The sequence below is a fragment of the Monodelphis domestica genome, chromosome 3 (genome assembly GCF_027887165.1).
Source record: "Monodelphis domestica isolate mMonDom1 chromosome 3, mMonDom1.pri, whole genome shotgun sequence".
Lineage (NCBI taxonomy): Eukaryota > Metazoa > Chordata > Mammalia > Didelphimorphia > Didelphidae > Monodelphis > Monodelphis domestica.
Window position 1 is genome coordinate 347614443 of NC_077229.1, and position 25411 is coordinate 347639853.

General features: G+C 35.9%; 1 protein-coding gene across 2 annotated transcripts in view; it reads right to left on the reverse strand.

Moving 5' to 3' along the window:
- Positions 1-25411, reverse strand: part of CDH20 (cadherin 20) — a 289887-nt gene that overhangs the window by 114916 nt on the left and 149560 nt on the right. The window contains exon 2 of one of the 2 annotated variants that reach the window (XM_056824253.1): positions 11689-11753. The exons of the other annotated variant lie outside the window; for it this stretch is intronic. The gene's annotated coding sequence lies outside the window, so the exon portion shown is untranslated. The remainder of the gene's footprint in view (positions 1-11688; positions 11754-25411) is intronic. 2 annotated transcript variants of the gene reach the window in all.

Sequence of the window (25411 nt, forward strand, 5' to 3'; positions counted from 1 at the left end):
CCCTCGACTTTGTTAGCTCAGACAGCAATCTTCATGACATCTTTCAAGCCCAGAGACATGACACCTTCTACTTTCCAGAAGGAAGGAATTTCTCCTTTGAAACTCTCTTACTTCTCTTTCATGCACTTAATAATTTTCTAATTAATATTTTCATTTTCATTCATATTCACATTTTCTTCTCTACATAAATAACCACTCTATTAAATTGTAAGCCTTTTACAGGGCAAAAGCCAAGTCATTTTTCATCTTTTAGTCTTAAAAGCATGGTGCCTAGCACATAATGGATAAGTAATAGGTATTGAACCATTGAATACTGAATTTTCTATAAATTGTGAACAGATGATCATGCAACAAATTCAGAAGGCTCAGAACATATGAACAGAATCCTGAGATGTAATAAAATAAATCCTATAGCAAAGGTAATTGGATGTATAATAACATGCATAATTATTATGCACTCCATGATGATAGGGAACAAATAATAAGTAGCTCACATCAATTCCTACAATTAATAATAATTATCAAGAGTCAAAGTTGAATGTCTAGGGTCAACTGAGAAGGAGGAGGATGGAGGGATTGGGAAAAAGAAGCTTTTCTAATGGTATAACAGCAAAGACAACCAGACTTTGGGGGCTTTGAGTTATACTTGCTTTAGTCTTAGATTAAAGTGGATTCTCATTATTGTGACTTGTTTCCTTTTGTTGATCATCAAAGATGCCTCAGAAATGCTTAGAACTAAGGACTGAGGAATGAGTAGAAACAGAGTAGAGAGGTAATATGTTATAGGCAAAAGACATTAGACGTAAAGTAAAAGGACACCTGTTAAAATTTTCATCCTACTTATTGTCATTCAAACTTCTCTCAGCCTCAATTTATTTAACTGTAAAATGGGGATGAAAATAGCACCTAACTTTCAGTTATTCCGAGGATTGGAGGAGATAATATATGTAAAGTATTCTGCAAATCTTCAAATGACATGTAAATTCTATTTTTATGATATGATGGTAATTATCATTGTCACTTATTGTGTGGCCCTGAGTAAGTCACTTAACATCCCTTGATCTCATTTTCTTCATTCATAAAGTGACAAAGTTAAACTAGATGATCCTGCTTTATATAGATGATTCTATGGAACCCCTCTGCTCTTGAGTATTTTTCATCTGTAGACAGAGGGCGTGGGTATGATTATTTTTAAGGTTTTCTCTAGCTATGGAGTAGGAATTCTTAATCTTTTTCGTGGCCTCCTTGGCAGCCTTGTAGACCCCTTCTCAGAATAACATTTCTAATTGTTTAAAATGAAATACGATTTATATATTAATACATTATTCTGTGAAATCATTGTTGCATTAAAATGTAGTTATTAAAATATTGTTTTAAAAGCTCATGACTTTCAGGTAAAGAAAACCTCCAGTTTAGAACTTATGTTAAAAAGATGGAGGAGAGAGGATGTCTCCATTGTACATGGAAAGGTTTTAGAGGGGGATTTCCAGCGAGGGATACTGGAAACGATAAACTCTCCTCTCTTTCCTCTTAGAAGACCTCTCACAGTCTATAAAAATAAGTTGAAGAGTTGGCTACAGTGGGAGACTTGGAGCAGCCAAAGGACAGGAGGGAGGCTCTGGATATCTGCAGGGAAGAAGGTGAGGAAACTGCTAAGTAGAAAAGGGACCAAATAAGACGAGCAAGAAGGATGATGAAGAGATGCTGAAAATAGAGGTCTAAGGTTGCTTGAGGTAAATTGGAAGTATTCTATTTTATTATGAGTGTAGGCACACACAGACTGCTCAGGAGGAACAAGATCGGCTCATCTCAAGGGGCTGAGACTTTGGGGGTAAAAGGAACTTGCTTTCCTTTCTCATGGTGAAACAGCTCTGATCTATATGGAACAGAATGACTGACTCCAGGCAGGCCTCCAAGATACACATCTTTTTGCTACTTTGTGTGTATCCATTGAACTTCTCATAACTGATTATTGGCTAAATGGAGTTGAATCTCTATGAGTCATTATTGGCAGGCTTCACACATACTTGTCTCTCTTTAACCTTTCCCAAACAGGTTTTTGGCACACGAGCCCTTTATTGCTTCATCTTTAAGTTCCTCATGAAGGCAATTAAGAAGGATCTGCAATTTTGTTAAATTGGTAGCATTATTCTGTCCACACTAGAATTCTAAAAATAAAAATTACATCCACTCACAGAGAAAAATCCGTAAGCACACTTCATGATTTCTTAATTGGATTTAATGGCTATTTTTACTTAATTTGAGATTATAGATCCAGAGCTAAAAGGAACTTTGAGTCCATCTAATCCAGTCTATTAATTTTATAGATTAGGACACTGAGGGCCACTGAGGTTGAATCATTTTTCCAAGGCTAAACAATTAGCATTAGAGGCAGCATTTGAATGCAGGTCCCATGACTCTAAAGTCATTATTTTGTTCCACTGTCCTCTGCTTCTTCCTACAACAAATGAGATTGCACATGTATTTATATATATATATATATATATATATATATATAAAATTATATAAATCTTAAAGCATCATATATATGCTTGATATAAAGATAAGTCCCATGTTCCATTTCATATTTTTGTTTTAATTATAAAATATATTTAATTATAAAATATATATAACATAAAACATATATAAACTAAAGGTTTATATATAAATATGTGTATATAATTAAAAGTAAATATATTTCATATATTTAAAAATAAAAGATCATACTAAAAGTCTCTAAAATGAGTCTCTAAAATTACTTTTCAAATCAGCCATAGGATAAAGTAATCCCAAGCTGCTGATCTGCTTGTGTACTTTATGACTGCCTGTCTTTTACTTGTCATAAGCACAAAGTTCAAAAGTATAATAGTTTAAAATCCTAAAAGTAGCCAGACGATAGCTAATGAAAGCTATAGTTTTATAGTGGGTTCTTGCATGTATTGCTGCTATCTTATAACATAAAAGGTCTCTTATTTACTCACTCAATTGAATGATACTCATATGGAGTCCTACTGCATGTCACTTTTGTTGTTGTTATTTAGTTGGTTTAGTCATTGTTTGAATCTTTTTGACCCCATTTGGGATTTTCTTGGCAAAGATACTGGAGGGTTGTGCCATTTACTTCTCTTAGCTCATTTTCATGAGGAACTAAGACAAGCAGGCTTGAGTGACCTCTCCATGACCACTATGACTCAGATTTATGACTTATTTTGAGTGACATAGCTAGTAAGTGTCAGAACTGGAATTCAAACTCACATCTTCTGCCTACAAGACCAATATTCTTTCTATGACACCATCACTACCTTTATTCTTTCAATGAGACTTAAAGGAATCAATTTTGAAAAAACAAGCAAACAAACCTAAAGATAACCTAAATGTCAAAAATAGTTGCAGAATAATTAAATAAAGGAATATATCACCACAGTGGAATGCTACTACAGTGCAATGAAGAATGGTTAATATGAGGACTACCATATAAATAAATAGGTAAAGATTTACAGGAAATTATGTGAAGTAGGTCTCTTTAATTTTTAAACATGTTGTTATTAACTCGAATTTCTGTCCATTTTGATTAGTTTATTAATGATGGAAAATTTGTTTTTGGTCTGCCAAATGAGAAATGTCTCAATGTAATTCTAAATGTAGATATCACCCTGCCATAAATTTCCTTCTCTACAAAAAAGGAAATTAGATCCAATAATAGTGCATGAGAAATTGTAATATTAAAATACTTCCCACAATAGATGTCATCAGTCACAGGAAAGAACTAACAAGTATAGCTCTTTCTTATGTCACTTTCTTTCCTATTTTCTTCTTCTGGATGCCTAAGTTGAATTTAAATTGGTTGAATAAAATTACTTTAAATTAGTGTTTTATTGTCAGTTAATACTAGTGAACCATTTTCTCTGATGAGAGGAAGTATTAGAGTTGGTAGATGAGTGGGAGAAGGTGTTAATCAGGGAAGACTTCCTTTGTGTGTGTGTGTGATAGAATTTAGAGTAGTAAAAGACCTTAGAAATAATTGTGCATAGCTTTCCCATTTTATAGATAATTAAACTGAGATGGATAGTTGAAGGGACTTGTCCCAATTTACACAATTTATAAATGTAGGATTTGAATCCAGGTTTTTAGTCTGCTTCTCATTATGTTATACGTCTTCTAAAATTAATATTTAACTTTTCTCCAGTTACATGCAAAAACACATTTTTTTGCTCTAAATTCTTTTTCTCCTTCTCATTTTCCCTCTTTCACTCTCTCCCACCCATCACTACTGCCTGAAATGGTAAACATTCTGGTATAGATTTAAAATGTTTTTCTGTATTAGTCATTTTGTGGAAGATATTTCAAAAAGAAAAAAAAAAGAGGAAAGTGAAATATAGGTTTTGGTCTGTATTCAGAGTATATCAGTTCTTCCTTTGAAGATAAGTGGACTTTGCCATACTTCTCAGAGAGGACACTCTCTCATCTTAAGAACACATCAAATTTATTGAGTGTTTAGTGGAATTTTATTTTACACATAGTATAAGGAACTCTGACTCTAAACCTAGGAGTCTTTCTTCTGTATTATTGTACACTTCAATTGTCATAGTTTCCCTCTGGAAGAATCATCTTAGTCTGCTGCAAGGAGCCCCTTTATAGTCTACTTCTAAATCCATGGCCAAGTTCCATTTCTGTCCAGTTTCTGCTAAGCCTCTATTATGGTACAACTGTGACATAGCAGTATGATCTGCCCTCCTCTCCTTTCTCCACAAACTCTTCCTTTCATATTCAATGTCCTTCCCAACCTAGCCTCTTCCTACCTTTCAGGCGTCTTATACTTTACTCCCTATAAGAAGGTTTCCTGCAGTCTAGTGACACAGGCTTCCTTATTGTTCCTCACATAACACACACCATTTCTAGATTTGAAGTATTTTTATTGATTATCATGCCTAGAATACTCTTGCTTCTCATTGCCACCCTTCCATGATTTCCTTCAAGTCTCAGTTAAAATCCTACCATCTATAGGAAGTCTTTCCTAATTCACCTTAATGCAAGTGTCAAAAAGTATTTCCAATTGTTCCGATGTAGATCTCATTTATATGTAGTGCAGTATTTGCATGTTCACTCCCATTAGACTGTGAGCTCCTTGAGAAGAGGGATTGGTCTTCCTTCCCTCTTTTCTCAGAATCTCCAGGACATGGCTCTTAAATACTAATTCATTGACAATTGAGGCTCAAGAAAAAAAAATCTATCTATCTACCTATCTGTGATATATATATATATATATGTATACATACATATATATATATATATATTGAGAGAGAGAGAGAGAGAGAGAGAGAGAGAGAGAGAGAGAGAGAGAGAGAGAGAGAGAGAGAGAGAGAGAGAGAGAGAGAGAGAGAGAGAGGAGAATTGGGCTTTACTGTCTGGTTAAAGAGAGAAAATATAACAGGAGTAGTTACTTTGAATCTGTGGTCCATCATGAGGAAGAGACAATGTGTTAGAGGGGAAAGATCACTGGATTCAGAATCAGAAAACTCAAATCTAAGGTTCATTTCTACATGTACTAACCAAGTGATAGGAGGCAAAGTCACTTTCTTTGTGACTATTTCCTTTTCTGAAAAATGAAGATGGGACATAAGTGGCTACAGAGTTAGAGTCAGGAAGGTCTGAGTTCAAATATGACCTCTGACACATGACTTTGTGACCTTGAGCAAGAAATACCATCTCTCTGAGCCTCATCCAAGACTGGAATGGCTCCCAAATCCTATTTCAGTGTAGAGTTGCCTTTATGGTTGGAGAGTTTCTGCAAAATGGCAGGAAACAGAAGATAGGGAGAAGGGTGCTAATAATAACACCTTTACTACCATTATCAGAGTTGTTGAGAGGAAAGTGCTTGGTAAACTCTAAAACACGACATGAAATGGAGCTACTTTTAAAGATCCTCTCAGGACCTTTGCAACCACCACAGGTTGAAGAAGTTAATTCATCTTTACTTAGCACTAAGTAAGTAATACCAAGAATCACATCATATCTAGGCATTTTTAATTCAATGTTCCAAATGCTTTAAATACAAAGATTATGATAGTATTACTGCAAACTATTATATCCACAACTACATTTAAGACTGATGGATATAATTTGGCATTTAGGAGCTATCGTGGTATAATTAGCCAAAAATATTGAAATACATTTCATAAAATGCTGGAAATCATAAGCTCTTTAGAAATGGATCCCTGCTTCCTAGGTAAATAGAAAAGAATTTAGACTGCAGTCATTGCAGAATATAATAAAGGTAATCAAGGAGAACCAGCTCTACCTTGCCTTGGAGGAGTTTTAAAGCAACCACTTTACCCAATTAACATAAAATACACTTGAATTCTGAAGATTTACTCTGTCATCACCTTCACACAGAGGCAAACACAAATTCTGGGCTGGTTTACTTTCCTTAATTCATAGGGAATTGCAGGACCAAATTCTGCAGCTCTTCAGAGTTTGTGAGAAAGCTACCTTCACGTTAAATTATTGGATTATGGACCCTACAGGCTTTGTGAGATCCTGCAGGAAATCATACGTAATCTCTAATAAGACAAACTCCTTGTTCTTGCTCAGCCCTGCAGGGATGCTTTCTGTTGATTTATATGAATCTAAAGAAATGGTTGTGTTCAGTTTTTCCTTTCCATCTCTGAAATCCATGCCCAAACCCAGCTGCATAGTCCTAAGAAGGGGGAATGGATAGACTGTACAGCTGGAATCCCATCTGATTAAACATTTTTCCAAGTGGCCTTTACCAAACAGCAGCTTCCTTCTATTATTTTGTGATGTTGTCTTGCAGGGGTGAAGACCCTTCCCTTTTTTTTCAAGGCCATTGACTCCACAGGAAGATGGAAAATAACAAATTAAGTAAAAAAAATTAATTACATTTCTTTTGGATATTTTACTTTCAAGGGAGACACGTACCATGGCCCACTGATACAATCTTAGTTTTGAGAAAGAAAACATAAATCTCTTTTTAGTAAATTAAACAAGTGATAGAAAATACCTACCAATCCTATATTATGCTCAGTTGAAGGAGGGAACATAGAGAGTGGGTGGAAAGAGAGAAAAATGAAGAAGAGATTCAAGTGGAAAGAAATAAAGAGAGAGATAAGAAAAAAGATAATATAGAGGGCTTCAGCCAAAGATAGAGATGATATAATCCCGGAGAAAAATGTAGTATTTGATACAATAAAGGAATGATAAATCCAATAAGTAATAGTACAAACCCCCCCCCCCCAAACTTTTATTAAGCAGCTAATGTTTATAAAACACCATATTGGGAAATGGGATAGATAAAATATTTAAGTAAGACCAAATTCTGGCTTTCAGGACTTTCAGTTTACAATTAAAACTTTTGTTATTAAAAATTACTTTTAAGAAGTTTCAAAAGAGTCTATTATATCTAGAAGTTGGAAAGTTCATTGCCTCAACTCTCCTGATTTCACTGAAGAATAAATCAAGGATAAGTAAAGTTGATCAAGGCCAAAGTGGAAGCCTCCGATCTGGGATATGAATTTAAGATCACTGATTCTAAGTCTAGTGTTCTTTCCATTATACCATGAAAGCTCTCTTTTTTCATCCATCCATCCATCTATCCATCCATCCATCCATCCATCCATCCATCCATCCAATTATACATTGAGTAGCATGTCTTGAAGGTAGGAATATCTGGGGTTCACAAAACTTCAGTACCTCAGGCTACTTTCTAATATTTTTAAGTTATGTGGAAGTTCAAGGAGAAGAAAAGAATGTCCATTGATAGAGGGAATTTCTTCCTTGGGAGTTGTTATTCAGTTGTTCAGCCTTGTCTGAGTCTTCCTGACAGCAAGTCCTTCTACTCTCCACTATCTTCTGGTCTGTCCAAGTTCATGTTTGTTGTTTCCATGGCACTATTGATCCATCTAATTTTCTGCTGACCCCTTCTCCTTTTGTATTCAATCTTTCAGAACATCAGGGTCTTTTCCAATTCCTGTCTTCTCAGTATTTGGCCAAAATATTTGAGCTTCAGCTTTGGCATTTAGCCTTCCAGTGGGAAATTCTGATGAAATCTCTGGTCCCTTTCTATTTCTCCTCACATATGATGCACTATGCTAGATACCAATCCTGTAGAGAAGGGACTCTGACTTCCTACAATTTTTTTATACAATCAATTAAAATTTATTATTATTATGAAGGCAATTAAATAAATGAAAAGTTTGTCTAAATGTTCCTTTCATTAAATTTCTAGAGATAGAGAATGCTAATAAGTGGGAAGATCAGAAAAAGCTATAGGAGGTGCTGCCTTTCATTGCATTAAAAATTATTTTTTAGTACATTAAAATACTCAGTTCATTCCCTCCTTCCTTCTCCTCCCTCCATTAGGGAAGGCATAATTTGAAAATAAAATCTGTATGTATAAAATTAAGTCTTGCTTTATAAGTTCTTTCTCTGGAGGTAGATATACACTGTAAAAATAAAAGGTGAACTGTAAAAATAATAACTCTATGAACTGATTATTGATTATAAACTGATTTAGATACTGCTTGCCATGCTTACAAAGTATCTTCAGTTTATATAAGTGAAGTGACACTCATAAGTGAACTTCTCTTCAGGGCCAGGTACAAGGACACTAAGGAGACTTGTTATAAAAATAAACTATTTATTGAAAATATAAGGATAAAAAAGGATTTCTAACTATAAGGGATTCTAACTCCTTCCAAATAAAACTCCCTGGTTCCACAAGGAACTGCCTCTCCTGTTTCCACAGGTTGCAAGGACCCTTTCTGATCTAACTAACCCAAATGTTTACTACTCTAAATAAACTAACACTATTATCCTTATAATTCTTAACTTCCTCTCGTAGTTATAAAAATAACAAAGGCTATCTGGCTGTGTCTCAGCAAGAACCAAGGTAGGAATCTGAGCCTTAGCAGACTCAAAGTCCAAACCAAAGACAAGATCTTTCTTTGGTCTTCTCAGAGTTAAAACAAACTATAAAAACAGCAATAGCTAGTAACTAGAGTTTCCCAAGTTGGGAAAGGAAAACACTTAGCTCCTTCAGGTCTTTCCCTTCTTTCTTTCTACCTCAGATGAGAGAAAGAAAAGATGTTACCTCCTCCAAGCCCTCAGAGAGTCTGGCTCTGCCAACTGCCAGAGACCAACTGCACACAAAAAACATTAGACTTGAAACTGACACTCTATCTCAGCACTGTTTGAAATACCAATTCTTTCTCAAGTCAGCTTCTCCACTTATCTCTAAACTAATATAACAAGACTTAATTTCTAATATCATCCTTATAACACATCATTCTTCAAATACTTTGTTGCTTAATATAATGTTCTTTTGATTCTGCACATTTTGCTGTTCATAATTTCATGTAGGTCCTTTCCATGCTTTTTTTCTCCCAAAATTAACCTATTCAACTTTTTACCCTGCCATCCATGGGACAGACTAGCCTACCTAGCTGAAATAAGCAATGCTTTCCGTTTTCTTTGGATCCCCAGAGATTAGTATAGTGCCTATTTATTGTTTACTTATTATCCATTCATTCACTAGTAATAAAAAGAAAAAAATTCCTCGGTTTCTACATCATAGAGCTTATATTTACTTGAGGGGAAGAGGTACAAAATGTGCTATGAAAACTTAAGGAAAGAAACTTTACAGAAGATATGGACATCGAGGTAATCTTTGAAGGAAAAAATTCTGAAAAAGTAAGATAATAAGCTTTTATATCACAGCTATACACAGGCACAATGCTTTAAAATATTATCTTGTTTGGTCTTCACAATAACCCTGTGGCATAGGTGCTGTTACAATCTCCATTTTATAGGTGATGGAACTGAGGCAAAGAGAAGACAAGTCACTTTCCCAGGATCACACAGTTAGGAAACGATTAAGGCAGTATTTGAACTCAAGATTTTCTGTTTTTAGGCCCAGGGCTCTATCTACTGGGCACCAAGCTGCTCTGAGGCAGCTATGAGGATGAGGTTATATCATAGGGGCACAGACACACATTCTGCCCCCTCCCCAATAGTTAGGTGTTACACCATCAGATAAGAATCAAGTTAGGTGAGTGTGTGAAAACTCCCTCTTCAGTCATACCCTCAGATGCTCACCTCTCAGAATACCAAGTTACCATGAGTAGGCTAGAAGACCACAGAGCAAGCAACTGCCTACTATCTACAATTTCTAGAATCACTATCTGTTGCCCCTGGAGAAAAAATGATTTGTCTGTCCTTGATGAAACATATAGGATTCCTCAAACTGGTCAGTGCTTGAACCCAGATCCAGGAACTCTACCACTGCATTCCCAGGACTCCTCAACCCCCAAGTATTACTAATAGATGCCATGCTTCTCTTTGCTTACAGCCTGTTCCCTTTTGAGCTTTTCTCTTCTAGTCACACCAGTATCTGAACCTGAACACCAGAAGCTGCCTTAGGAAAAATGGGTGGTGCTCTCTCATAAGTTATATCTACTTCTCAAGACTCATCATCCTGGGAAAAGTAGAAGGAAAGACCTGAAGGGGAGGTATTTATGGCCCAGCAGCAGGGACATTTTGCCTTCCACCCATCACTAGAGTTGGGACTAAGGAGCTTATGTACCTCAGTCTCCTAACTGCCTCCCATCCTCATAGATACAGCATAAGCAGCAAAAGAATAATTGACAGAGTGGCTGCCTTCAGCCAAACCTGAAGTGAGTATCTCTCATCTCCCAGAGAGTTTTAGAAGCAAACCATGATGCTATGCTATTCATCAGGTATAAGGATGGAAGAGATGCTCTGGCAAGTGTATCAGTAGCAGGATTTGAATTAAGTGCTTCCTTACTCCAAGACCAGTCTTCTATCCACTGCCACACTTAGTTGCCTCATAAATTGCCCTATAATATACTCTGGGATGCCATTATGGATAGAATGTCGAACATGGATTTGAGGAGTTGACTTTAAATTCTGATTTTGACAGTTGAGCAAAATCACAGATCTTCAATATATTGACAGTCTTCTAAGAACAAGTCATATGATTCCTCTAGTTACATTTTAGTAAAAAAAAGATATCATTAAATTTTTTGAAATAGCTGCATTGAGTGGCTTTTCCTTGGCACAATGTATGCTGCTCTAGAGATTCTACACAGGTGAGTGAAGGGAGCATTCCAGCCAATGAGGATAGAAATTAAATAAGTCTGGAATGGAGGAAGAGAGAGAGGGAAGGAAGAGAGGCTATACACAGCTGGGCTTCACACCTGTATATGGTTATGAAACTACTGGGTACTAATTAAATCTCTGCTTTTGTCTAACTCCATGTCTTACCTATTCTACCAATTCTGCAGCATGGAAGCCAGACTTTATCTTTTGTATTTTTCAGGACTAGTTTAAAAGTTTTTGTTTTGTCCTGCTTTTGCCTCTGTTTCCACCTCCAACCTCAAGGTCCTTTCTAGCCTAATTTGCCTGGTCCCTAATTTTGCCTTATGAAACTATAGTTTTTACCTCTATCAGTATAAGCACAGAAGTCACAAGGGACCCAACATGGGAATTGGCAATGCTAGTGGATTATTCGTGTCACCCACTTGTTTATATGACATTCTGAACCTCCCTTTTGGTATTATGGGGACCTATTGAAATATAGTATTTTTTTTTGACTTGCCCTCCAATTTAAGCTTCTTTGTAAATAGGTTTGTAAACAGGTTCAAAAATTACCTCATTCTCTCCCTCTTCTGTCCTCTGGCTCAAATTTAGGTCCAAAATATTGGTATATGGAGTACCTACAGATAAAAAGGAGAATGGGTGAAGCATGCCAAGATGTGTATTTATTTAAAACACCCTCTTTTTTAGAGAGTTTTTTCATTGTCATGCCAAATCTGAATGACAACACCTCTTAGCATTACCAAGGATTACCAATGTCTCCAAACTCATCTTTTTAATAGGTCTTAGCTAGTGGAAAGGGTGTGTGGGACAGACATGGAAGACTGGCATTCTGATGTAAATGTTTGCTGAGCCATATTCAGGGCTCCATTCCTCTTTTGGTGTCCAGAGCTCTCATTTGTGGCTCCAAGAACCTGTAGCTTGTGCAGTAGCCATAAACTGGTAAAATTGTTTCAGCAGATGGACTAACCAGGTAGGGTATAATTGACAGGTCCTAAAGCCATCAGTGAGTTAGGGAGATGAATACCCTAAGCAGATGAAGATTTCCTCCCCTGGTGGAATGGGTGGATGAGAACTATTTGTTCAACAGGCTATGAAAGTGGCTGCAGCAGGCTCTATGAAGGGCTTAAAGCTTCGTCAGACATTAAAGACACCAAGATCATTCACTACATCCTGGTCCAATGGCAATCATCTTGTCTTTTGTCTTGCCACTGGACTCTGGAAGAGAGAGTAAGGCTGATGATTTTGTGCAACTTTGCCTCACTTAAATCCAATTCAGACAAAAGTCAAGACATCACCCAATGATGTATTGTTCTCTTCAAAAATAAAAGATGAATAATAGCTAGTGGGAAAATAATGTATATTTTCTGAGTTTTAATCTTCCTCTTCCTTTATAATTCTTTCACAAATGATGTCACAAAGGCTACTCCTGATGCCTAAATTTCTTCAATAGTATTTGCAATTAGGGTTGGTCATCTTAACATTTACACCATAATAAACACTTACTTAAAGGCTTAAAAATCTCCTTGTTTGAGTTCCCAAGGAAATCAAGACCATTTATCACAGGATTATAGATTTATAGCTGTGAGAAAACTTAAAGGCCATTGAGTCCAACCTTATTTTATAGATGAAGAAACTGAGGCTGAGAGAGTTTAGACGTTTCCCAGTATCATATAGGGAGAGAAGCTGAGCCAAGATTATGAGCTCTAGCCTTCCTGACTGTAAGTCCATTATTCCTGCCACTATATCAACTACTCAATAACTTCATTAATTATGTATTCTCACCAAATAAACTGCTGACAAAAGTTCTCAGTCCCAAAATAACTCAAGTTTTCCATCTCTGTTGAAAGCCAAGGAGGTTTGTTTGGCTTGTATGTGTATACTATACAGCCTACAATTTGGACCATGGTCCAAATCTGAACCATTTGAACTCCATCTGGTACTAGAATAAATTCCAAGAATATTGCCAGTGGCTGATGTAAAGTACATGGTGTCATAGTCAGGTTAATTTCTCCTTTACATAGAGTATACATTCTTACTCATGAAGCAAAAACATCAAAATGTCATCAAGATAAACAACAACACATTAATCCAGAAAGTCAATGAAAACATCATTAATTAAGTGCTGAAGTGTTGCCAGGTTTTTGGCCTCCCTTAAAAAGTTAACATGGAATTCATAGTTCCCAACTCAAGTACAAAAGGCCATCTTCTACTTGTCCTTGGCCATCATTTTCACAAGATGATAATGTCCCCATAAATCCAGTTTAATATTAAATGTACCCTTCTCAGGATGTCTGAAATGAGTAAGAGTGCTAATAGTTATTGTGTTGAGTCTCCTGTCATCAATGCAGAAATGCATTTCCTATAACTACAACCATTTCCTATGGAGAAAAAAGAGGTACTCTGCTCAACGATCCCCTTAATAACATTTCCTGAATAAATTCCCACAAGGCTCATCTCTCTTATTCATTTAGAATTTCAAACTTGCTCATTCAATGTTCACATTCCTAAAAGGAGAAAGTTGGTAAATTGTAATTATGATGAGAGGCCACAAATGTTCTAATCTCTTTTTATATTTGAACATATGTATATATATTTTTGAGACTAGCTCTCCCTATTTACCCAAGTTAGAATTTAGTTGCTTGTTCAAAGGTTCAATCACATTATTAACAAACACAGCAACTTTGATGCACCCCTATTCCAACCTAGACTAGTTTGGTTCTCCTTAGTCAACCCTATGCCTCCCAGCTTCTTAGTGACTCACCATATTGGTGCCAGACTTAGTATGGACACCTAAATGGTTTAATCTTATGGTACCTCAGAAATCCTGAACTCTAGAGATCCATCAGCCTCAGGTTCCTTAGAATCAGAGATTATAGGTATGAAACACCATGACTGACCTCCTTCATTTTGGGCAAATATATCTTTTAAGTCTTGGTATTCTAGAGATCCCTTGACCCTTAATTGGAGTTAGTAGCCCTAGGGACATTCCTCTGTTTTTATGTTGCTACTTCTTGGGGAGACTAGTCAATATGAAAATTATATTGTCATAACCATTGAAACCCAAACTTTCCTTCTCTCCATTCATATAAATTATTCCATGAATCATCTGTCTTCTCCTTTTCTATAATTGCAAAATAAGGCATTGCACAACATAATTCAGCCTAAAGCACAGTGTCTTCAGTATAGCAGGGACTTAGTAAATACTTGCTACATTACTTTTGAAAGATTTCCCTTTCTTGTATGTCTAGCTTTTAGCAAAGTAAACACATAGTAAGGGTCTAATAAGTACTTATTGACTGATAATAGAATTCTCAAATACCTTCATGGTATATTAGAATTTTAATTTGTCTTGTCTGACCCTCCTTAGGTCACTGAAGCATAGCGTAAATAAATGAAGGCAAAATTATTTCATGTTGACTTTGTACTAGGTAGATGATCCTTGCCTTCTGAGAACTTATATTCTAATATGCAGAGACAACACATCTAGGGGAAAGACGGAAGAATATTTTGTTAGAAAGTCACAGAGATGGGAATAATGGAGCAATGAGTTGCTCTTTCCTTACTGCTGCCTTTTAGTTGCCCTGGATTCCTTCAAGATTCAGCTCAAGCCTTACCTTCCATAGTGGGTCTTTAATGGTCCCCCAACTACTAGTGCTGTCCCCTCTGAGATTAGTTTCCATTTATTTTCTGTATATCTTCTAAGTAACAAGTTATTTACATGCTGTTTCGCCCTCATAGAATATGAGTTATTTGAGAGTAAGGAACAATTTTTTACCTTCTTTTAAACTGCAACATTTAACTTAGTGCCTGTCACATAGTAAGTGCATGATAAATGACGTTTTACTGATTGACTAAAATAAAATCTGTTCCAGGCTCAACACTCCTACATCAAGCTAACTATGGTCCATGGTTTTCATGCAGTTATATTGGCCCAGGACTCCTCTGTTCATTTGTTGAACGAGTATTCTTTAAGGGACTACTCTGTGCCAGTCATATAGTAGTTCCAGGTTCTAAAGACAGATGAAAAGAAAGTAATCCTTTCTGTCTAGAAATTTCCTTTGGGGTTTTATAAGGAAAGCCTTTGGATATATATATACATACATACATATATACACTTATATCATAAGTAAATAAAAATCTATACAAAGAAAATATAATTTCAGGGGGGAGCATTAGCAACTGGAATTTGGAGGAGGGATCAGGAAATGGATCATGTAAGAGGGAGTTCTGAAGGAAGCTAAGGCTTATATTGGAAATAAGGAGAAAGTGTGTTCCAGGCACAAGAGACAGCCTGTACAAAGGCATGGAGATGAAGAGTGATGCATAAATTAAAAGGAACAGTAAATAGGCTTTCTCTGTTTTCTGGTATCTTTGGCAAAACTCCAACCCTTCTTCCTTTCCTCCTGTTGTTCACTTGGTGGGATAGACTGATATATTATACTACATCATAATAGTACAAGAATTGGCTGTTTCATCAGTATAGGTCCTCTTTCCACCAATGGATATCAGAGCCTCACTACTATTGTCTTTGAGAATTGCAGTGACCCCCAAATTTATTACCACATGGCCAAACACAGCAAGGTTAAACTTGAATAACTATTTCTCCAACTTCATAGAACCTACCATGGAGATAGTCTCTAACAAGATTATGTCACTGCTATGATGGGATAATGGATTACTGCAGGACTTTGGAAGATTTTTATTAGTTCTGATAAATCCTAGAGTCTCAGATCATTGTTCAATACCATCCTGACAATCTTAATTATAATCATTCCCTTTCAGTTTAATCCAGATTGTAGCAACTAAAATGCAGTAATATATTCAATTAACAGCCTAGTATCATGCTTTAATTCTAACATAAAGAGGTTGTCTTTTTTCTCTGCATGCTATCTCCAAATCACCAGGAATTCAGCTCTTAACAGTTCTTGATCAGGATGCTTCTCTCTTTAACTGATGGTGCCACTTAATCAAGAATGAATTCATGTCTTTCACTCTAGTTTCCCAATGATAAGAGATGCTCACATCTGAGCAGTTATGAATGATTGGAATTGTATCTATTCTCATTTAGAGATGGTCAGTACCATAATCAATTGTAAGAAAAATGGTATTGAAAATGATCTAGCTACAATGAATAATAATAACTACCTTTTCCATAGGTCTTTAAGGTTTATAATACATACTTATATTAGGTATGCATATATGTTCATATATATATATGTATATATGTATTTTGATGATTTTTCCAGATTACATATCATTACAATTTTTAGTGATTGTTTTCTGACATTTTGTGATCCATGTGCTCTCCCTCCCTTCCCATATTTGCTTCTTCTCAAGACAGCAGGTAATATGATACAGGTTGCTCATGTGCTATCATGAAATACACATTTACATGTTCATCATGTTGTAAAAGAAGACTTGCTTGCACTAGAGAAAAATTCATGGAGGAAATAAAGTGAATAATGCCATACTTCAAATTGCATTCAGAGTCTATCAGTGCTCTCTATAGTGGTAGATAACATATATATCTCTATCTAATTTTATTTGATTCTTGCAACAACCTTATAAAGTTGATGCTATTATGTTCTTCATTTTACAGGAAAGAAACCCAAGGTAGAGGGAGGTTAAGTGACTTGTTCAGAGTCACAAAGGTTAATAAGTATCAGAAGCATTATTTGAACTCAGAATTTTCTGATTCCAAGTATAGCACTCTATCCCCTGATCCACCATACTTCTTCTAGGTTTATAGGCAGTATGACCTGAGAAAGTAGTTCATCTCTCTATGCCTTAGTTTCCTCACCTATAACATGAGAGGTTTAGACAATCTGGAAAGAGCATTGGATTTGGAGGCAGAAAACTTGGGTTTACATCTTGGCTCTGGCATTATCTCCCTATATAACTTTAGGCAAATCATCTAACTATTCTGATATTCAGTTCCCTTGTGTGTAAAGTTGGGGACTGAACTAATGCCTTGTGAGGTTCTTTCTCCCTCTAGGACTATGATTATGCAAGTTTCTAAGGTACTGTTAAGAGCTCTTTCAGCTATGAATCTATGATCTTATATCTTAGCTTAAATGCTCAGTCAGGCATATAAACATGTGATAAAAGAACTTAAAATGTAGCAACATAGAACTCTTTGCTAAGTGATATATTTTTTCATTTATCTTGTCATAGATCACAATACTGTGACCTTTCTATGGTACCTGGAGTAAAACTGAAGTCAAATTTTTGATTCAGATTTTGACTTCAGTTTTACTCCAGATACCATTTTGAGTTTCTAGCATCCCCACTCCATTACCTTCACCCTTGGCATCTACTTCCTTTATATATTATATTATATTAATTATATATATTATATTGTATTGTATTATATCATATTATATATCATTATATTGTATTGTATTTCTTTGTTTAGCAGAGGATCTGGATCCTATCTAACTCTTTAAAAACTTTATTAATGTGTTTTGTTTTCACATTATGAACATTTACAGATTACTTACATTCTGTGGGAGGCCTCCAGTATCAAAGTTAAGGAAAACTAACTATCTACTGACTTCATCTAAGATAACATGTAGCATTCCACGTTTATAGCCACCTTGTACCACATCTCACTTCTCTATTCCTATTTTGATAGAAGCTTCTTATTTCAACTTTCCTTAGCTCTGATCTGGGCTGATTTGCTACTCCTTAGGCAGTTGGTGGTCCTCTGCTTCTGGGGGGCTCACCAAACTGATGACCAACAGAACAGATGCTTGATCAATCTCAGCTTGGCTGTGGCTCAGAATTCTCACGTTTAAGAGATCCACCAGTCTCAGCTTCCTTGGTTGTAGGTATTACAGGTGTGTGCCAATATAGGCAGCTAGGGCATGTATAATCAGGACAACAGAATTGATCTAGGCACAGAGAATTTATATAACTTTCCTTACCCTTACATGTGGGCCAGGTTGAGTATTAAAGCTCCTTTCACAACAGACCAAGAAAAGCCAATATCTTTTCCTCATTAGCCTACTGAATTGGGTGCCATTCCTGGGGGGGGGGAGAAGATGCTCATTAGCGTTATTTGAAGTCATTGCCAAGGTCAGTGAGTTGTAGTTGGATATATATTAACATCCCTTTCAGTTCTAAAAATCTGTGATTCTATCACTCCTATAATTGCTCCTCAAAACTGTTCATCTTCTTTGCTACCTCTTCTACTTTGACCAGACAATGGGAAGAGAGCTCCTTTTTTTCTCGTTTAGTTGTTTTCAATTATGTCCTACTCTTTTTGACCCTATTTGGGATTTTCTTGGCAGAGATTCTGGAACAGTCTGCCATTTCCTTCTCTAGCTCATTTTATAAATGAGAAAACTTAGGCAAATAGGACACAATGACTTGCCCAAGGTAACACAGCTAGTAAGGGCCTGAAGCCAGATTTGAACTAACATCTTCCTCACTCCAGGTCCAGCACTATGACCAGCAAATCCATTAGGAATGGTGAATTTGTCACAGTACAAAAATCTATCTCTGGGCATTCCATCTTAGGAATATGGAACTGGGTTTGTTTTGTAGGGATTCTATGACTGCTTAGATCCCCCTTTTTCATGTCATGCATTTCTATGCCTCAGAGAATACGTGTGAAGATACTTGCAAACAACTGGGACAGCACAGACGTGCCCCTCAAGCTCCTGACCACCCTTCCCTTCACAGTAGATCAGCTGCCAGGACAATATAGAGCAAGCAGTGAAGGAAGTGGGAAATAATTCCTGCCCTAGAGAGCAGAGCTGCAGCAAATGAGCCGTTAACTCCCAGCTCTCCTATACCCTGTGCCATGATCCTCAGAAAGATGTGCCAGCTTGACAATCATACAGCAGCACTGACTGCAGTTTAAGTATCACAAATACTTTATCTTCTTTGACCCAGAAATGGGTAGCTCATCTTTGGTGTTGGCTTCCAGATGTTTTTCCCTAAACCGGCATCTGTCATTAACTGTTCATGCCTGCCCTTTGGGCTTGCATGCATCCTTTTTACACTGTAGACTTCTTACAAGCACATATCAAATGCATATTGTAACCCTTGTTAAGCATGTGCTCCTGGAATGCAGAAACCATGTTTTTAACTCTGTGCCTCACACAAAGTATGTGCTTAATAAAATGTGTTAATTGATTGATAGAGTAATGCAATAGGAATAATTCCCGACCTGAGGAAAATAAATTTCAATGTGGCGAAGGTCCTCAGTGGCAAGGAAAAAGCAGAGATCACCCATCACATTATAGGGGCTTAATAAATGCATTGAATTGAGATGCCAAGAGAAATCAGATTTCAGGAAAACTAAGTAAATTAGTGACAAGGAGTCCATGGAGGAAATCTAGTGAGCCACAATTGCCAGGTCAGATATTTTGAGAGGTTCAATTTGCATGGGGGGTGTATAGTGATGGCTCTCCCTTCCCACTCTGCAGTTGAGTGTTACAAACTAGTCCTGAGAAGCTGTAAGGTGAGGCACTCAGTGAATTTGAGGGGATGTCTTTATAATGTTTTGCCTGGATATCCAGAAGTGATATTTATGCCACTTTAGAAGAGTGTGCTCAAGCCATCAGTGGAAGCGTACACATAAAGTAGGTCTTTAATACAGAGATGCTGCTTATAGAGATTAGACACCGTATACCTGTCACACAATCCAAATTGTTGCACTTTCATATTTCTTATTGGGGCCAGCATATTTACACTGAATTATATATAGTATATGATGCCATTGCCTAAATCCTCTTTTGTATATGGAATAGCTTCCATGTATTCAGTTATTCATTTGCTTAACAAATACTTATGAAGTACCTACTATATTCAGGGCACCATAACAAGGAAATATAATATTTATACAAAACATAATCTGAGAGAGGTACAAATCAGGAATAGATAACTATAGTATATCCCATTGCATGATTGCATTAGAGAAATTCTAGCAAAATGCTAGATGAGGTTCAAGCGTAAAGAGAGAGATTTTGCTGGAGGAAGTCTAAGATTTCAAGTCGCCATACTATCTCCCACATTTCTACATCTGGGAAATTTAAGGAGGATTGCCACCTTTTTTTTTTAAATGAGAACTTCTGCTTGAAACAAAGTGATTTACCTAGAAGTAATTGGTCATAGTTGTTTTATATGATTAAATGAAAGGATAACTAACTAGAAAGATGATACAGCCTTCAAATGTTTTCATAGTTATTGATATAAGAACAATAAATGATATGGACTAAATAAAACTTAAAACTCTGTGTCACCTTGAGAATGTTTGAGATTGCAACCTCCTATCTCCACCACTGCACACATAAAAAGAAGAGGTGACCTCTTTTCCTAAAGATAATTGCATTAGAGGTTCCAGAAACATTGCCCACCCAACCATCCCATTTAATGTTTCTCACCTATCAATCATTCTTTCTGAAGAAGAGGTGTATTTTTTTCTCTGTGGAATCATAGACTGTGAGAGTTGATTAGGGCTTTTGAAGTCATCTTGTCCAACCCCATCAGTTTTTAGATCAAGAAACTGAAGCTCTCAGAGCTTAAATGACTTGATAACCATAGGCACATAGCAAAGATGGCCACAGAACCAGGACTTGAGACTGGGCTTCTTCACTCCTCAATCAGTGCTTAGTCCAACAGAGCATGCAAGTGATGCTTTATTTTACCTAATAGCACAAGAGTGGGCCAAATGGACAAATGAATGATCTTGTAATAACAAGGACAACATATCATCAGGACAGAGAGGAAAAATGGAGGGCTCCAAAAAGGTTTCCTTTTTCATTTTACTTCCTGTCAGATTCTGTATCATGAGAGGGAATCACAAAATTAAACAAAGATCCATTGGTATTAATAGACATTGATATAATATGGGTAGATTTACAGAAGAAATTAACAAGAATGAACTATAATTTAAAATAATTAGTTATATCTGGCAGCATTGGGCTATTCCTAGTAGGCAACTATCTAGCAATGTTTTTTTTTTTAATATTATGAATATTTATTGCCTCCCTCAGACAATATATATTTGGTTTTCCTGTATTCATTTTTTTAAACCCTTACTTTCTACCTTGGAATCAATACCATGTGTTAGTTCCAAGGTAGAAGAATGATAAGGGTGAGGGAATGGGGTTAAGTGACTTGCCCAAGGTTACATAGCTGGAAAGTGTCTGAGGCCACATTTGAACCTAGGACCTCCCATCTCTAGCCCTGGCTCGCTGAGCCACCCATCTGCCCCCTGTATTCAATTTTTCAGGAGAATTTCCTATTTTTTTCTTTAAAATGAGAGATGGGGGAAGAGCTTGTCAGCCATCTTTAGTCTAGACATTGATATTTAGTAAGGATGTTATAATGTTCAGGAAATCATGAGTAGTAGCAGTTCAAGTTATTTTGGTTAGACTAGTCACTCAGAATACTTCTTACTGTGAATTTTGGTTAGAGGGAAGTTTTACTATGAATCAACATGGCTATGGTTATATTTTCAGGTGCTATTCTTATGCAACTTGGTAGAAACACCAGTCTACACAAAAGGCAAATAGAAAGAATTTCCCTTACTTTTTTAGAACTTGCCAATGTGCTTTGTCTCATATCACACACATTTTCAGAAAGAAAGGTGGGGAGAAAATGAGCTCCAATTTTTAATTATTTCTGAAAACTCCTTCACTCTGTTCTATTGTTCCAATTATTTTCTCATTTAAGAATCTAGACCCTTATATTAAATAACAAATATTTTTGTTTAATTTCATTTCCAGAAATATCCCTTTTGTAGCACTGTGATTCTTTAGTATTAACTTAAACCAAAACAATTTGTTCTGAATTACTCTAGCTTCTCTATAAATGGAAGCAATATAATTATGCCATTTTAAATAATTTAAATTGCCATGATCCCTACCACCTATTCACTCACACGATGTATTATGCCATGTACACCGCTATCAGAAGCCAACATGCTGTCTGGTCTTTTAATACAGTGCCATTAGGTGTGTGCGGATTGAGAACAATAGATGTATTAATGATATATTTTAATTTAACACATGGCAGCAAGGAAAGTCTGAGTGACGGATCACATTTAGCTTACAAATAAGAGAAGAGCTCATCACTTAGGAATGTTCAAGTCACAGGTGAATAGCAAAAGGTTTTTATTCTCTCCCTGGCAGAATAAATTTATCTCACTAAAAGTCACCTTTATGCTTTCGACTTATCATCAGGAAGGCTGCATTCTGTATTTCAATTTTATGTGGACAAGACATTAATTTTAAGGGAAAGACATTGTTCTGTGCTGGAATTCAATGAGGTAGTTATTGGTTAGAGTGGTAAAGGTGGAGGGTGTAGGCTCATGTTTTGTTTTAATGAGGATAGTGCTAGGTGAATATGGTCCTCTTAACTTTTTGGCACTGGAAGCAATGATATAAATAGGGCAATGAAGTTGAAAGTCGTGGTGGCTTATTCAAGTATCCTCATTCATTCTGTGTATCTGTTATCATCGGGAAGAAAATGCAGATTATGAAAGCCTCCCTAACCATAGGAGATGAGAATCAGTTCTTGCATTTGTGTAGTACTTTAGAATTTTCAAAGCAGCTTCACGTTTTTTTTCTCATTTCATTCTCTTAACAACTTTTCCAGGTATAAGGGGGCAGGAGAGTGAAGGGTTCTTCACTTTATGGATGAGCAGACTGAAGATCAAAGAAGCTAAGACTTGTCCAAGGTCACAGTTATCATTATATAAGTGGTAGAAGCAAAGCTTTGACCCACATTTTATGACTGAATATCCAAGGCTCTTTCTTCTACACTCCACTGAAGAGGGGAAGAGAAGGGAACAAGCATTTATAAGGAACCTATTATGTTGAGGCACTGTGCTAATAACTTTTTTTAACAAATAATTTCTCATTTGCTAGTATTATTCCCATCTTGCAGTTGAGGTAACTGAGGCAGGGATTAAGTGACTTGCCCATGGTCACACAGTAAGTGATTTAGGATGGATTTGAACTTGTGTTTTTGACTCTTGAATATCTAAATACAGTTACTTAAGATTCTAAAAATTTAGAGATTTTACATTGATAAAGCAACAGATAAACAACAGAAACAAACAGGTGACCAGAACTAGACTAATACTCTCAATGGACTCAAGTTGTGTTGTGTGTGTGTGTGAAATAATTGAAATACAATACATAATGTTCAATGACAACAAAATATTGCAACTCACTCCTGGAAGAAAAGTGAACAAAATGAAATCAACATATGATATGATATGATATGATATGATATAATATAATATAATATAATATAATATAATATAATATAATATAATACAATATAATATAATATAAAGTACACTAGACTAGAAGTCAGAAGACCTAAGTTTAAATTTTGTCTGTGACATTTATTATCCATATGACCATGGAGAAATCACTTGGCCTCTCTCAACTTAAATATTCTTATTGATAAAATGATGATAAAAAGTCATTTCCTATAGAAATGGAATATTATGAGGAAAATTTTTCATAAACTAAAAACTATGGCTAAGTATCTATAGGTTGATATTATGATATTGGCAATGAATTCCTGGCAACTCAAGAGTATCAGTGAAAAAGATCTATCTGGCTATCATAAAGGAATAGAAATCAATCACATTCGGGTGACATAATCATCAGTTTTTAAAAAAATAAATGTAACTTGGTGATTCCACTTCCACAAATGATGGTTATTAAAAATCACAGTCAAATTCCTTATTTTATGTATTTTTGTTCTACTTCCAAATTCATCTATTAATGCCCTTGTAATAAATTAATTTCCCCTTGTTGCTCTTCATTGTTCTAAAGGAGGATATTATTTATGATCTTCTATCCTCTTTTGTAAAAGTTTGTAAAGGCATTTATGTTCTAAAGTACATTTACATTGTGCTTGTGACATGACACTAGTTGGCAAAGAGATCAAGTGTTTGTTGGTTGAGGTATTTTGGGGTTCTTTTTGCCTTCTTAATGTTATGACTTTTTATATTGATCAAATTTCTATAGAGTTGTGATGATTAAAGTTAATATTAGTGTTTACTTTTATCCTTTTCCCATTTTTTGGAGCTAATATCTTGTTTAATTAGAGTAAGAGGGACCTATTAGAATTGTATTTTAGTCATACTACTCAGTGATCAGTTTCATATTGTTGTCATTTATCATATGTTGTCATGATGATTTGGTTTGGCGACTTCTCCAATTCTTAGTATAATTTCTCTATATCTTCATCCTCTGTAACAGTTACTGGTTTGCAAACTGCAATTATTTTAAATTATTCTGATTACTTATAGTTCTCATGAGCATAACCAAATGAGATGTCTTCCTGATGAAATGATGTTTCTTATTTTCTTTGGGTTCACCACAAAATCAACTCAATCAACTTCTTCAATTTACCTCTCCAAGGTGAACCTGCAAGTATTCCTGTAATTGTATCTGTGATGTTTTTGTGTTTTCTAGTTTTGTATAAAGATAGCATTTTAATTTAAGGGTGGTTTTCTACTTTTAAGAATTACTGAGGCCCACCAAAGTGCTTTTGTTTGTGTGGGTTATCCATTAATATTTATCATATTATAAATTATAACATTTTTATGTTATTATAAAAATAAATTTGATGTTGCAGACCCTTGGAAAGGGTCTTGGGGACCCTTGAGCAAAGCAGTAAGCATTGTGTTCACAAAGTCAGAAGTGACATAGTTCCTATTCTCAAGGTGCTTAATTCTAGTGGGAGAGTTCACATATACATGAATATATGTAAAAAATAGACATATAAGACTTTTAAACATTAAATTAAACATAATATTGGAGGGTAAGGCAGTAGCAGGTGGAGGTGAGAGGGTAATCAGGAAAGACCTCATGAAGAATATAGAACATAAACTGAGTTTTGAAATGAAAAAAAAAAACACATTGATCTCAGGTACTCAGCTAGAGTTATTATAGGAGAGTGTTTGGGACATGGGTCATCCAGGGAAAAGGCATGGTCAGAGAAGATGGACATTGCTTGTAGGCAAGTAGGCAAGTCAGATGTGACCATTGAAAACATGGATGGGAGTAATTTCCAAGTAGATCAGAAAGGTGGTAAAGAGCTTTCAATGCTGAATTCAGAAATCATTCCTAGAGGTAACTGGGAGCTACTGGGATTCTTAAGTGAAATAAGCACTTCAGAAAAAGAATTGTAAAAGCTGTGTGAAGAATGAATTGCAGTGGGGAGAAACGAATCAGGGAGACCATTTTGGGGGCTATTCTCCTTTGATTGTGTGAGTGACAAGAATTGGGAATATCTG